Source organism: Chiloscyllium punctatum, chromosome 10 (genome assembly GCF_047496795.1).
Source record: "Chiloscyllium punctatum isolate Juve2018m chromosome 10, sChiPun1.3, whole genome shotgun sequence".
NCBI classification, from domain to species: domain Eukaryota; kingdom Metazoa; phylum Chordata; class Chondrichthyes; order Orectolobiformes; family Hemiscylliidae; genus Chiloscyllium; species Chiloscyllium punctatum.
The window spans coordinates 5,120,214-5,134,619 of NC_092748.1; the positions used below are offsets into that span (position 1 = coordinate 5,120,214).

The 14,406-nt window shown below is 43.9% G+C and overlaps 1 protein-coding gene across 3 annotated transcripts in view; it reads right to left on the reverse strand.

The window, feature by feature from the left end:
* ahr2 (aryl hydrocarbon receptor 2) overlaps nucleotides 1-14,406 on the reverse strand; it is a 155,549-nt gene that overhangs the window by 83,210 nt on the left and 57,933 nt on the right. Inside the window, exon 1 of one of the 3 annotated variants that reach the window (XM_072578371.1) lies at nucleotides 9,806-10,317. The exons of the other annotated variants lie outside the window; for them this stretch is intronic. The gene's annotated coding sequence lies outside the window, so the exon portion shown is untranslated. Of the gene's footprint in view, nucleotides 1-9,805; nucleotides 10,318-14,406 lie in introns of those variants that run through there. 3 annotated transcript variants of the gene reach the window in all.

The window sequence follows — 14,406 nt, forward strand, 5'->3', positions numbered from 1 at the left end:
GAGAAAGCAGTGGGTTCATGTTCAGTTACTTAAAGCACTCTGCTCAGCCTGAAAGTTCTGCATTCTTGGCACAGATCCAAACACACTGATGTGAAGTATTTACAGCACTCAGTGGGTGTAGCTTGTCTCAGGTCAGGCTCGGGATAGAGGTAAGCCAGAGAGATAGAACATAGAAAAGTAAAGCACAGAACAGGCCCTTCGGCCCACAATGTTGTACCGAGAATCAATCCTAAAGTAAAATAAAATAAAATAACCTAACCTACGCAGATTTTGAAACAGAGAAAAGATCCTGGCCCGGAGCTAAACTGGACAGAAGACCTGTAAATAGTCTGGTTAGAGGGTTGAAGAGTATGCTGGGACAATGTTCCCCTTCCCAAAGGAGATGGATGAAAATCACCTGTTAAATTTGCAGAGGGCACTACAATAGGAAAGCAGCAGTGGTTCAGGACACAGCAAATCTTTTGCAAAGGAATTCAGATACACTTTTTTAAAAAAGTGTATATTGTTATATTGAAGAGTTTGGTTCCTTATGCGTTCTAGGTGGAATGTGTCTCTGTGTGTCACAGCAGCTGTAAGTGGAGGCTGTTGACTGTTGGTGCATTATATTGATGTGATATATGGCGATGCCATCCCCAATTCCCTTGAACTACAGGGCGGTACGGTGGCTCAGTGGTTAGCACCAGGATCCCAGGTTCGATTCCAGGGCAACTGTCTGTATGGAGTTTGCACATTCTCCCAGTGTCTGCGTGGGTTTCCTTCGGGTGCTCTGGTTTCCTCCCACAGTCCAAAGATGTGCAGGTTAGTTGGATTGGCCACGCTAAATTACCCGTAGTATTAGGTGCATTAGTCAGAGAGAAATGGCTTTGAGTGGGTTGCTCTTCAGAGGGTCAGTGTGGACTTGTTGGGCCGAAGAGCCTGTTTCCACACTGTAGGGAATCTAATCTAATCTAAAGTGAGTTGATAGGCCATGTTACAGGGCAGTTAAGAGTCAACCATATCGTTGTGTGTCTGGAATCATGTGCAGGCCAAAAAAGGCAAATTCCTTGTTTCAAGGGCTTTAGGGAACCTGTTAATGATTACAGTATGACCATTGATGATAGCTTCATGGCACCATGAATGAGGCTAACTTTTAATTCCAGTTTATGAATTAATTGAGTTTAAATTCCACCAACTCCATTGTCAGATTTAAACCAGTGTCTCCACAGCATTAGCCTTTGGGTAACTAGTACAACTGCATTAGGAGGAAGGGAGACCGACGGATTGCAAACACAATTTACCACAGGAACGTGTTCGTGAGTTTGGAAATAACAGGTTAGTCCAGATGAATGAGTGGCTGGTAAAATGGTGCAGGAGGGAGGCCTGTGGATTTCTGGGACGTTGGGGGACCATTTCCGGGTCGGGGGGCAGTGGACCATATACAAGGCAGGTGGATCGCACCCAAGCTAGAACCAGGCCAACTTCCTTGTTATAAGGTTTCTGAATGCTGTTGGGGAGAGTTTAAGCTAACTTGGCAAGGGCAGTACTATCCTGACAGAAGGTTGAGCAGTGAGAGATGAGCAACCAAAATTAGATCAGATACCAAGTGAGTCAAAGCGGCATAGAAACTATTAGTTTCAAGAGTAATTTAGCACGGAAACTCTTCAGACCAACTCATCCGCACCAACCAGTCATCCCAATCTAGTTCAGTCCCACCTGCCAGCACCCAGCCCATATCCCTCCAAACCCTTCCTATTCATATACCCATCCAGATGCCTTTCAAATGTTGCCATTGTACCAGCTTCCTCTCATTCCACACGCACCACCCTCTGCATGAAAAAGTTGCCCCTTAGGCCCTTTATATATTTTTTCCCTCTCACCTTAAACCTATGCCCTCTAGTTTTGGGACAAAGACCTTGGCTATTCACTCTATCCATGCCCCGCGTGATCTTATAAACCTCTATATGGTCACCCCTCAGTCTCTTTCACTCCAGGGAAAACAGCCCCAGCCTATTCAACCTTTCCCTATAGCTCAAATCCTCCAACCCTAGCAACAACCTTTTAAATCTTTGCTGAACCCTTACAAGTTTCACAACATCCTTCCTGTAGCAGGGAGACCAGAATTGAACGCAGTATCCCAAAATTGTTCTGTACAGCCACAACGTGACCTCCCAACTCCTATACCCAATAAAGGAAGAATTCCAAAATCACCATCCTGTCTACCTAAGAGTGCACTTTCAAGGAACTATGAATTTGCACTCCAACATTTCTTTGGTCAGCAACACTCCCCAGGACCTTACCGTTAAAGTGTACACATGCAGCTCTGATTTGCCTTTCCAAAATGCAACCCCTCACATTTACATAAATTAAACGCCATTTGCCACTCCTTGGCCCATTGGCCCATTTGATCAGGGTCCCATTGTACTCTGAGATAATCATCTTCACTGTCCATTACATCAGCTATTTTGGTGTCATTTGTAAACTGACTTCATCATACCTCCTGAATTCACTTCCAAATCATTTGTATAAACAACAAAAAGCAGTGGACCCACCAGAGATCCTTGTGAGACACCACTGGTTGCAGGCCTCCAGTCCAAAAAGCAACCCTCTAATCACCACCCCTCTATGCCCTGTTAGTGTGAAGGGAAGGCTGAACAACTACAGAAATTGAGGTACTGGTCAAGAAAAAGAAGGAAGCATATGTCAGTTGGGATTGAGTGAATCTCTAGAGGAGTGTAAGAGCAGTTGAAGTATACTTAAGAGGAAAATCAGGAGGGCAAAAACGAGACACAAGATAGCTCTGGCAAATAGACTCAAGGAGAATCCAAAGGGATTCTCCAAGTACATTAGTAGGAATTAGGGAGACAATAGGGCCCCTTAAAGATTAACATGGCCATCTATACATGGAACCAGAGGAGATGGCTGAGATACTAAACCAATATTTCACAGCATTATATTTGTTGTGGAGGAAGATATAGAAGCTAGGGTACTTGAGGAAATAAGTAATGATGTCTTGAAAGAGTTCATATTATGGAAGAGGTGATCTTCCGTAAAGGTTGATAGTGCCACTTGTTGCTCAACTTAAACTTGTCTCAAAACTTCTTGTTACTTTATTTGCTAATGGCTTTGTTTGTGACTGTGTCAGAATGCTAACAGTAGTGTGTCGCCCATCAGGGCTAGCATGACAAAGTATTCACTGATTAAAAAGTAAACACATTCAGGAGAACATTCTTGAAAATAAACAGTGGAACTGGAGTGTAACTAGGGGAGAACGGGTAGTACTTGTTAAAAGACTCAGCCAACATGCTGGTTATGATTTAACGCTAAGTCAGAAGTCACTGGAATTTGCCCATCTGTGAGGTCTGTTTACATAATTGTCATGAACTAAACAACAGAAACCATCGCACACAATCATGTTAACACAGTAACTTTGTTATTTGAAAGGAATATTGAACAACAGAGTCCAACTTTGCTGTCTCTGGTCAGAATTTTTTTTAAAGTAAACGATGACTGTTTGTACCCAATGACCTCTCCCATCTTATGCTGCACACTGCAAGCTAACTTCACATTATCCTCAAAAGGAAATAATATCTTCCCAACAACACATTGGGAATGGGAAGAAGTCTTGCTCTCACCACTTAGTAACAAAATACTACATCCTTTGATCTCCTTCAAAAATTCTGGAATGCCTCAACTCAAATAATAAGCAATCTTACTTCAACAGAAACCATCAATATTTACTGGTCAATAAATAACCCCCTAATAATGCCACAAACTTAAATAATTGCTGGAAAATGGTTTGCTTTTAGAGTGACAAGTCTGCTCACCTTCTAGTGACACTGCACCAGAGAACAAGTACTATTGGCTCTATCCTTATTTCTACTGCTTGGATTTCTCCTCCTTTATGTTGTGGCAGGAATTTTAGGTGGGGAGGGTGGGGAGAAGAGATCAGGTGACATTTCGCACCATCGTGCACCCCACAGAAGGTGAGCTCATATTAATAATCTCAACAAAGAACAAAATCCTTCATCTCTTGTTCACACAACAAGAGGGACAATCAGACGGACAGTGCAGTTTCCAGGTCCAAAGACACCATTGAAAGTCAGCCAGGGAAAGCCACCGACAGGAACAAAATAAGGAAAACAAAAGACAACAATGATGTACTTAAAAGGTAGCTGAAAATTAATAGGTGATTCCAATGTATTGGTGGAGTTACAGGCTGTTGGCTGCTGGACAGTATCATTGATTGGGCGGAAAAGTAACAAATGGAATTCAATCTGGAGAACTGCGAGTTTATGGATTGGGGTGGGGACAGGAAGAAAAATAAGGAATGCACAATAAACAAGATAATGAGAGAGGTCGGGGTTGTGAGGGAACAAAACATTGCAATGATGATATTTACATTCACCAGCTGACCATAACGTCTCACAGTAACCATGGAAACATGCAATGGGATCATGAGATCACATTTCACCACTAGTGACCTAGGCAAAGACTGGGTGTTCAATCAGCTGGTCCAAGAGTTGGGCAAGCTTCCACAGTGACTGCTGGATGGAGTAGAAGCCATGATCAGCAAATTATATGCAATTATTGGAATGAAAGAAGGCCATTCAGCCCCTTGAACATGTTCTGCCATTCAGTTAGAGTACAGCTAGTCTGTACCTAAATCCCAATGACTTGGTTTTGATCAGTTCTCCTGGAATGCACTGTCACTTTAATCAGAGTCATACAGCATGGAAATAGACCCTTCAGTCCAACTCATCCCCCCCCCCCCCCCCGACCAGATATCCTAAATTAATCTAGTCCCATTTGCCAGTATTTGGCCCATACCCTCCCAAACCCTTCCTATTCATATACCCATCCAGATGCCTTTTAAATGCTGTAACTGTACCAGCCTTCATCACCTTCTCTGGCAGCTCATTCCACCCTCTGTGTGAAAACGTTACCCCTCAACTCCCTTTAAATCTGTTCCCTCTCACCTTAAACCTATGCCCTCTAGTTCTGGACTCCCCCACCCCAGGGAAAACACCTTGTCTTTTTTATCTGACCTGTGCCCCTCATGACTTTATAAACCTCTGAGGTCACTCCTCAGCCTCCAATGCTCCAGCGAAAACAGCCCCAGCCTATTCAGCCTCTCCCTATAGCTCAAATCCTCCAACCCTGGCAACATCCTTGTAAATCTTTTCGGAACCTTTGCAAGTTTCAAAACATCCTTCTGATAGGCGGGAGACCAGAATTGAATGCAGTATTCCAAAAGTGGCCTCACCAATATCCTGACATCTTTCACAAGATTATTTGTTGTTTCAGGTCAGGGTGCACCTCTTCTCGGAGTTTTAAATTGTCTGGTTCTTTAATTAAAATATCAATTTCCATTTTCCTGGCTACTTGGCTGGTTTCCCAATCACAAAACAACTGTTGCCTCTGTGAGCCTCAGCTGTTCCTCCATGACACCGCAGCAATCAGTCACCAAATTATCCTGTTTACCTTTCATTGCAAAATGGGACATTTTCACGTGGCAAAAAACAAGCAGAGAAGAAAGTGAATCGCAGATAAGGCTGCTACTTGATGTAGCATTGCCAGTTGATCTCAGTGGCTAAGCAATGAACAACATGAGAGCAGAAAAAACACACACACACACACACACACACAGTCATGTTCTGGCTTCAATGCTATTCAAGTCAAAAATACTCAGCTGTTGATTGTGAACAGATTTCCATGGTTCAATTTCCCAATGGGAAGTAAGTGCTATATCTGAGCTGGGCAGTGTACAGAGACACACACACACACGAGACACACACACACACACCAACAGAGAGAGAGAGAGAGAGAGAGAAAAAGAGAGAGACACACACACCCAAACCAACCAATGAGAGATGGGTCATTAAAATACTTAATCCACACGCTCAACTCTTTAGGGGCACGCTGGACTGAGACACCCGGGTTCAACTCCCACCTGACCCCGATATATGCAATAACCAATTTTCCAACCAAGAGATGTTAACTAAAAAATAATAAAGAGAGAGAGAAAAACACATGGGAGAGTGTGGAATGGATGTGAACAAAATTCGTTTCATGACTGCAGATAATCCAATTCCAGCCAATGCTTCGCTCTGTTCCCCCTTACAAAGTTGAGATGTCAAAATAGCTTCTGCACTGCTGCTCCAATGCTTTACTGCTGTCCTGCAGAAGGATGGGATCTGAACACTGGAGACTGGTCTTCTGCTCAATAGTGGAATGTGGCGGTGGAATTTGGTCAGTGCACTCACATCACAGTTCATTGTTCAACCAGCGTGTAAAGATGTTGGACGTCCTGGATTGTCTCAATCTCCTCCGTAACAAGCTCAACAGGCTCACTGCCTCTGGTCCACTGCAATTTAGAATCAGATTAAAAGGTAGAACAAAGCATCTGCTCTGGCCAACCCTCAAGTACCAGCATCAAACTACCTTGATACACAAAGGCTGGTTCACACTTCAATTCCCTCAGACAGACTCAGGCTGGCGCTCCAGCTCCTAGACAGAAAAACAAAGCACACAACACGTAGCTGCTCAAGCTCATAACCACCTTGGAAGGCAATTAATCGAGATGGTCCATAAATGATGTCCTTGTCTACAGTGCAGGCAGCATGGGTGAAAACTTGTCCAGCACTGGGAGAAAGCAAGCCCACTTGGGGAAAACCCAGCTTGAAGCATCTGCAGGCCCATGGCTTAAAAAAGGACTGCAATATTTGACTTTTTAAAACTTATTTATTTTTCTACTTTTACATGAAGAAAGCTGTAGTGTTGAACTTCTAAAAAGTTTTGTTTTATTTTTCTACTGTTGCAACTAAGATTTTGTACTTTGTACCTAAGATGGTGCCATGGCAACAGAATATGCTTTGCACTTTGCTCTTGTATCCCATACATGTGACAATAAAACCTCAGTGCAAATCTTTTAAAAATGCACAAATCCTTGAATACTACTGTAATATTCAAACTTGAAACCAGAGGAGGACAAGGGGCATTCCCAAGTCTCAGTACAGTGTTCAGTGGTAGCCGTGTGTGACACATTGACAAGATGTCATCTGAAACCATGACATCCACCATCCCCAAGAACCACGGGCACGTGGGAAAGCTAGCACCATGCAAGTCACCCTGCAAACCATACACTCTCCTGACTTGGAAGCACAATGGTTATACTTCACTGTCACTGGGTCAAAATCCTGGAACTTCCTCCCTGGTCGCAATGTGGGTATACATACAGATGATCTGCTGGAACAGAACAAACTAAAGCTTTTCACAATCAAATACCTGTCAGATTTTGACCTTCTCCAACAGACAAATGAAACAGGATGAATGACCATCCTCATTGTTCACTTGTTGCTTGACTAATGTGTTATATGACCACGTTTGTGTAGACGAACCTTATAGTGCTTTGTATTAATACACAACCAATGAGAGATGGGTCATTAACAAGCTTAATCCACATGCTCAACTCTTCTCATTCCTCCTGTTACAAAAGCACTTTCATTTCCCAAATCCAGAGACCAATGTTCTACTTATCTTTTTACGACATGGGGTTGGGAGACTTCCACCTGTGATTTGGGAATCATATTTCAGGATTCTATCCATTTACAGTGAAAAAAAGATCTTGCACCCTTCACACTCTATCAAATCGCTGCACAGTCAATTAAATACAAATGTAGAGATTAAAGCATCTGAGTCAACCTACAGCTATGGACTTCAGTGATTCAAAAAGGCAGCTCCCCATCACCTTCACAAGGGCAACTAGGGACAGACAGTAAAATGTTGGCCAGCCAGCGATGCCCAACTTTCTCCAAACCAAGGATGGTTCATGTGTGGAGTGAAATGTCAGTGAAATTGGTAGATGCAGGTACAGTTACAACATTTAGGAGACATTTGGACTGGTACATGAATAGAAAAGGTTTGGAGAGATATGGGCCAAATGCAGGCAAATGGGATTAGTTTGGTTTGGGAAAGCTGGTCGGCATGGACGGTTTGGACCAAAGGACCTGTTTCCATGACGTATGCCTGTATGAGGGCATCCCACTTTTGTTTTGGTCCATTCTTAATTGGCCTTGAGAAGCTGAGGTGAGCTGCCTTCTTGAACTGCTGTAGCCCACATGACATAGTTACATCCAAATGCTGTTAGGGAGAGAATTCCAGGATTCTGGCACAAACAGTAAAGGAACGGTGATATATTTCCAATGACAATGGCTTCGAGGGGAACTTGAAGGTGACTGCGTTCCCATGTATTTGCAGCCCTTGGCCCTCTAGCTGGAGGTGGCCATGGGTCTGAGAATTTCTGCAGTGCACCTTGTAGATAGTACACACTGCTGTCCTTGCGTAAAGATGATGCAGGGAAGGAATTTTCAATTTGGTGGGTGAGGTCCCAATTAAGCAGACTGTCCAGATGTACCCATCCAGGCAAGTGAGGAGTACACCATCACACTCCTGACTTGTGCCTGGTGGATGGTGGACATGTTTTTGGGAGTCAGGAGATGAGGTACATGCCACAGTATTCCTCACCTCTGACCTGCTCTCGTAGGTCAGAGGTTTATGTGGCACGTCCAGCTCAGTTTCATGTTAAGAGTAATTCCCAGGATGTTGCAGGTGGTGGCTCTTAGTAATGGCATTGGATGCCAAGGGATGATGGTTAGAGTCTCTTTTTGGGGATGGTCATTGCTTGGTACTGGTATGACATGAATGGATTGGTGAATTGACCATGTTAAATTGCTCTTAATGTCCAGAGATATGCAGGCTAGTTGGATTAGCCATAGGAAATGCAAGGTTACAGAAGCTTTTCAGGCTGAAAGGCCTGCATCCACACTCTAGGGATTCTGTGATGCTATGACTCAATGCTTCTGGGAATATTAATTGGCACTTATCAGCCTGAGGCTGAATATCATGCAGGCCTCACGCTATTTAGGTCCAGACTACTTCAGTATCTGAGGAGTTGTGAATAGTGCTGAACACCATTTGAATTAGCAAGCATCCTCCTTCTGACCTTCTAATGGGAGGGAAAGTCAATAATAAAGCAGCTGAGTATGGTTGGGCCCAGGACACTATGCTTTCATAAATCCTGCAGAGGAGCTCTGGAGCACAGATGATTGACCTCCAATAACCACAACCATCCTCTTAAGTGTAAGACTTCAACCAGTGGAGAATTGAGCACACACTCCCATATGTCACCACTTTCTCATTATCATGGGTTTTCCATTTTTCCAGGGCTCTTTAGTGCCACACTTGATCAAATTTTGCCTTGATATCAAAGGCAGTCACTCTCACCTTTGTATGTGGCAAAAAAAATCAAGCACAGGAGGATCCCACAAACAACGATGAGCTGGGATTCTTCCCTGTCCTTCTTTAGCAATTCCATGAGGGATAATATGGGGTCCCCAGAGGAAGCGTGTCCGACAGTGCAGGATTCCCTCAGCACTGCCTGAAGCACCCACCTTGGACAGGGGCTCACAGCTCCTGGCACGGTCTCCAACCCACCAACTTCCCACTCACCTCACAACTGCGCTCAGCCTCAGCCCAGAGTGAGTTCAAAATAACTGGACAGAATCAAAAAAGTGCTATACACGGGGTATGGAATGCAAGACGTTTTAACAGTACTGTGGGAATTTAGTTGCAGTCCAAACTGTCAAAGTACTGAGTTGGCAGTTTTGACCAAGCTCATCCTCTTTACCAGACATCTCAAAGACAGTGACCTTATTAGTATGGCACACACAATTACAAACTCATGACTTCCTACTTTTTATGTCCACGACCAATCCTGCAGTTTCTATTTTTTATTTGGAACTCCAGACACTCAGATTGTAAAACTAACCAGTGGAAGACTTCCCGGTTCCCAGGGTATGTTGGTCCCGAACACTGATTTGGAGCAGATCCTCAGCTCTCGCCTTCACCTCCCCAAGTGAGTGAGAGGTCTGACACTTCCTCCCCCACTAAAGTCTCAAGGAAGAATCTCCTCAGGGTTATCCTGAACCCGGGGGGGTGGGAGGTTGACAGTAACACGGCTTTGATGGCAATATGCTGATCTCCCAGTCAAAACCTCGGAGGGAATTCTACTTCAAGTTAGCACACGCTGCTAGGGGTTCTCGGATTTAGGGAAGGCAAGTGTGCAGAGCGAGAACTCGAGCCAGCAATTTCGAACAGTTAGGTGATTTATTTGGGTAAAAATCCCCGAGAGCCAAGCAACACCAAACTAAATTTGACTTGAGCCAGTGTGGCAACTCCAAATACAAAGTCGTCCCCGGGTTACAAACGTCCTGTGTTTACGAACCGACCTCCGGCTTCTCATTTATAAAAATCCAAGTTACCGAAAATATTTCGTCCTAACGAATGGGCGGACGACTTAGCCCGCATCTGTTCCGACTTACGAACAGCGGGGTATAAAAATGGAACTCAATCACCAGGGGACTTCCTGGACACAGTCCGCTGGTGAATGCAAACACGCCTGCTGTTAGAAACCTGGCTGTCCGCTGATTTACTGAGAGCAATATCCTGGAGAACTGGCTGACTGAATAGATTTAAAAATAAATGAAGCGGTAAATCAATTAGAAGAAAATGGAAATTAAAAGTAAGAGGGATATCAAAGATTTATTTCATCAAAGCTCTTTGCCAGAGTGGAGAATCTCCAAGGCAGCACCAGGACAAGTCAGAACTTGTTTTTAATAAGTACGTAGAAGGATTGGGTCTGGAACGCATTTTTTAAAATTCTTTTTTTATATAAAAATAGCCTTATGGGTTCTGTGAAGTGAAAATGCAGCATGCAATCTCACTGGCTGCCTGCCAGACTCCAGCAGCTTGCACACCACGAAGACACTAAACACTGACCGTGGCTGTCTATTCAGAGGCTTCAGCTGATCGCAGAGAGAGAGAGAGTAAATATTGACTCAGGATTTCACTGGAGTTAACTCTCTGCACTCGCAAAACTTAGCGATAAGCTATGCTGCTTGTTTCAGCTTTGTGCACTCATTTTGGGTCTTGCCTAGCTGAATGGATGAACCATTTATTTGTTGTCACAAATACAGAGTCGCAGATGTACAGCATGGAAACAGGCCCTTTGGTCCAATTCATCCATGCCGACCAGAAATTCTAAATTATTCTTAGCCCCATTTGCCAGCATTTGGCCCATATCCCTCCGAACCCTTCCTATTCATAAACCCATATCCAGATGCCTTTTACATGTTGCAACTGTACCAGCCTCCACCACTTCCTCTGGCAGCTCATTCCATACACACACCACTTTCTGCATGAAAAAGTTGCCCCTTAGGTCCCTTTTAAATCTTTCCCGTCTCACCCTAAACCTATGCCTGCTAGTTTTAGACTCACCCACCCCTTGACCATTCACCCTATCCACGCCCCTCATGATTTTATAAACCTCTATAAAAGGTCACCCCTCAGCCTCCAACACTCCAGGGAAATCAGCCTCTCCCTATAGCTCAAATCCTCCAACCCTGGCAACATCCTTGTAAATCTTTTCTGAGCCCTTGCAAGTTTAACAACATACTTCCTATAACAGGGAGACCAGAATTGCATGCAATATTCCAATAGTGGCCTAACCAATATACTGTATACTTGCAACATGACCTCTCAACTCTTATATTCAGAGCATGGAGTATAAGGAAAGCAGACCAAACGCCTTCCTCACTGTCCCATCTATCTGTGACTCTACTTTCAAGGAGCTATGAATCTGCACTCGAAGGTCTCTTTGTTCAGCAACGCTTCCTGGGACTTTACCATTAAGTGTATAAGTCCTGCTAAGATTTGTTTTCCCAAAATGCAGCACCTCATATTTATCTAAATTAAGCTCCATCTGCCACTTCTCAGCCCATTGGCCCAGCTGGTCAACATCCCGTTAAACCCTAGGTAACCTTCTTGGCTGTCCACTACACCATCTGTTTTGGTGTCATCTGCAAATTTATTAACTGTACCTAGGTTAAGGATCAAGAACGGTACTGACCACATCTAGGGAGATACAGTGAAAAAAAAGTAGTGTTTTGTTGCCACAATATCTCATAATTCTGAGTTACAAGAAGAGAATATACTTAAATAGAGTTCATCTTCATTGGTGGGGTCCCAGACATCACTCCAGGACTTCTGCAAGGTTCCCATTCTGGGCCTAGTCTGCCATTCTAGGAGTCTACTTCCCCAAGCTCTTTCTGCAGTCACTGTATGGTGGAACCACTGGTGTGTGTGCCTCTGTGCTTTGTCCAGTTACCCTGTTGTTTGAAACCTTTGCCCACACTCTGAGCAGAGAGCGGAGGATGGCTAGTGAGAGATGAGGAACAGCTCGCACCTTGCCTGACCAATGTTGCGCTATGACAGCTTCCGTCCCAAGGCAAATCCGAACATTGGGAGGATTTCCTACTTCTTCTGCCCCCACTCCATTCCTATTAACCCCTTGTTGAAGTAGGGTCCCCATGATGACAGTAAGTTTCATGATGGGCACACAGCAGACCCTGTTCACACTTGGGAGTCCCAACGCAGCATCCTGCAATAGGAGTCAACATGTTGCTGAGGGATAGACACCAGCAGCCTGTTTCGAACGCAGCCTTCAGCCACTCGCTCAACAGCAGACTTCTATGATTCATTAGAACCAATCCAAGATGGAGGCCTGGTCACATGTTTTTATTGCACTGCAATCTCATTAAGATCAAAGAGCCGCAACTGGCCGTGATATCGGTGTCTGAACATACAGCACTCCACACTTTATCAAACACAGATTCTCCTGTCAGGATATACCTTATCACAGTCTTGATGTACACATGCCTTCATACACAAAACCAACAGCTTTAAAAATGTACAAATCACTCACAGCCCTTTAGAAAGCTCCACAACTTTAAAGGATGTTCTTTTGGAACTGTCACAGCTGAGAAAACATGCACTATTTCAAAACTGTTTCTACTTAAAAATATTACGTTGGATAGCAAACACCAGGCCAGCAACAGCTGTAAATGTAAAATGCCCAAAACTTCTTGTCCCATTGGTGCGGGGACCTAAACTCTCCTGTGAATGGTTAGCATTCTTTTAAAATAATTAAAACACATGTAATTGGATTTGTTTCACTTCTATCTCAGAGTCAATAACTGGCTCGTGTCCCTCAGGAGAGATGTGACCTGAGAGACAGAGAGGGACACCTTACAGGAGAGGTGGGGATGGGCTGAGGTTGTTTGAACATCACTCACCCTGTTAACCCACCACAACACAACAACAGAAAAAGGTTTCATCATACAGTACATGGCTCCCCACAGCACATACAATACGTAAACAACTCTCTGGGGAGTAAGTGTTGGAAAAGATAATGTTTGCAGCCTTGAGCTTAGCTTTACAATGGAGAGCAGATTCTCCCCACCATTTCCGGCCTAGTCCCCAGGGTCAACAGGCAAAGTGACCTCCTGAACGACCATCTTGCATTCTCTCCAGACTCACCCACTTCACTAGTAAATTCTACTCGATTCCAGTTGACGACGGTTAGGGACTGATGGAGAGTGAGGCATTAAGAAGCAACAGGTGTTAACTCTCTGCCACTGATAAATGTTAGAAGTTATCTAATGCATATTATTATTTGGTGTGGAGGAAGTATTAGGTCGAGCGCTTCGGATTTAAGATTCCTCTAATATTCAGGAGCCTGAGCATGAAGATCCAACCTAACATTCCAGTGTTGACAAAGTTAAAAAGCCCACAAGGTCAGGTTATAGTCCAACAGGTTTATTTGAAAGTACAAGCTTTTGGATTTTTAACTTTGTCCACCCCAGTCCAACACCAGCATTTCCACATTATTCCAGTGTTGGACTGTGAGACTGCTGTGTTGTACAATATGCTATCTTTTGCACCAGATATTAAAACACCATAGCCAGCTGTCTCCTCAGATAAACGTGACAGATTGTGTTCAAAGAGGAGCAGACAAGTTATCCCAGGTGCAATGGCTAATGTTTTCCCTCAACGTTTTAAAAAAAAAGCAAAGTAGAATTCTGTCAGCAATCTGGAACAAAAAAAGTGCTTGAGAAACTCAGAAGGTCTGGCAGCATCTGTGGAGAGAAAAGCAAGAGTTCACGGTACAAGTTCAATCTCACTCTTCTTCAGAATTCTATCCTATTCCTCTGATGTAAATTGCTGGCCTTACTGACCAGTTATGTTTTTAATAAAGCATCAGTCATATTATTGGCTGTTTCCCTTCCCACAATGCAATAGTGTCTACACTTCAAATGGCCATTAGAGTCATAGAGATATACAGCATGGAAACAGACCCTTCGGTCCAACCTATCCATGCAGACCAGATATCCCAACCCAATCTACTCCCACCTGCCAGCACCTGGCCCACATCCCTCCAAAACCCTTCCAATTCATATACCCATCCAAATGCCCCTTAAATGTTGCAATTGTACCAGCCTCCACCACATCCTCTGGCAGCTTATTCCATTA